Source organism: Arachis duranensis, chromosome 2 (assembly GCF_000817695.3).
Source record: "Arachis duranensis cultivar V14167 chromosome 2, aradu.V14167.gnm2.J7QH, whole genome shotgun sequence".
Classification (NCBI taxonomy): Eukaryota; Viridiplantae; Streptophyta; class Magnoliopsida; order Fabales; family Fabaceae; genus Arachis; species Arachis duranensis.
In genome coordinates this window covers 42,175,928-42,177,122 of record NC_029773.3, presented here as the reverse complement: position 1 = coordinate 42,177,122, position 1,195 = coordinate 42,175,928, and positions in this window count along the sequence as shown.

Here is a 1,195-nt window from a genome sequence, read left to right as displayed (position 1 = left end):
CACTAATTGAGGTTTCAGCTCAAAATTGTTTGCTCCAATGGCAGGAATTGAGATGCTTTTTCCATCAAACTTGGAAGTAGGTGTAGTATAATCACCAAGCATCCTCCTTGCATTATTGTTGTTGGGTTCGGCTGCCATATCCTTTTCTTGTTCAAAAATTTCAGTAAGGTTGTCTCTGGATTGCTGTAATTTAGCTTCTCTTAGTTTCCTCTTCAGAGTCCTTTCAGGTTCAGGATCAGCTTCAACAAGAATGCCTTTTTCCTTATTCCTGCTCATATGAAAGAGAAGAGAACAGAAAAAGAAGAGGAATCCTCTATGTCACAGTACAGAGATTCATTTATGTTAGTAGAAGAAGAAAGGGAATAAGAGTGAAGATGAATGAATAATCCAAACACAAGTGTGAGGATAGGGGCAGTGATTTGAGATGAAGAGAAGTGTTAGTAAATGAATAACTAAATAGAATAAGATGAGAGATAGAAGTTTTCGAAAATAATTTTGAAAAGGAGTTAATGATTTTTGAAAATTAAGATAAGAAATAAAATTAAAATTAAAATTTAAAACAATTAATTAATTTTTTTAAAATTAAAATTAATTACTTGACTAACAAGAAACTAAAAGATATGATTCTAGAATTTAAAGATTGAACCTTTCTTAACAAGAAAGTAACAAACTTCAAATTTTTGAATCAATCACATTACTTATTAGTTAAGTTTCGAAAATTTGAAATAAAATAAGAAAAAGATTTTGAAAAATAGTTTTAAATTTTCGAAAATCATAAGATAAAAGTAAAAGAGATTTGATTTTTTTTTGAAAAAGATTTTGAAAAGATAAGATTTTTAAAATTGAAAATTTGACTTGACTTACAAGAAATAACTAATTTTAAAAAAATTTGACTAAGTCAACTCAAATTTTCGAAATTTTGAGAGAATTAAGGAAAAGATATTTTTTATTTTTGAATTTTTAATGATGAGAGAGAAAAACACAATTATGACCCAAAACATGAAAATTTTGGATCAAAACACATGTAGCATGCAAGAACACTATGAATGTCAAGATGAACACCAAGAACACTTTGAAGATCATGATGAACATCAAGAACATATTTTTAAAAAAATTTTATGCAAAGAAAACATGCAAGACACCAAACTTAGAAATCTTTCATGTTTAGACACTATGAATGCAAAAATGCACATGA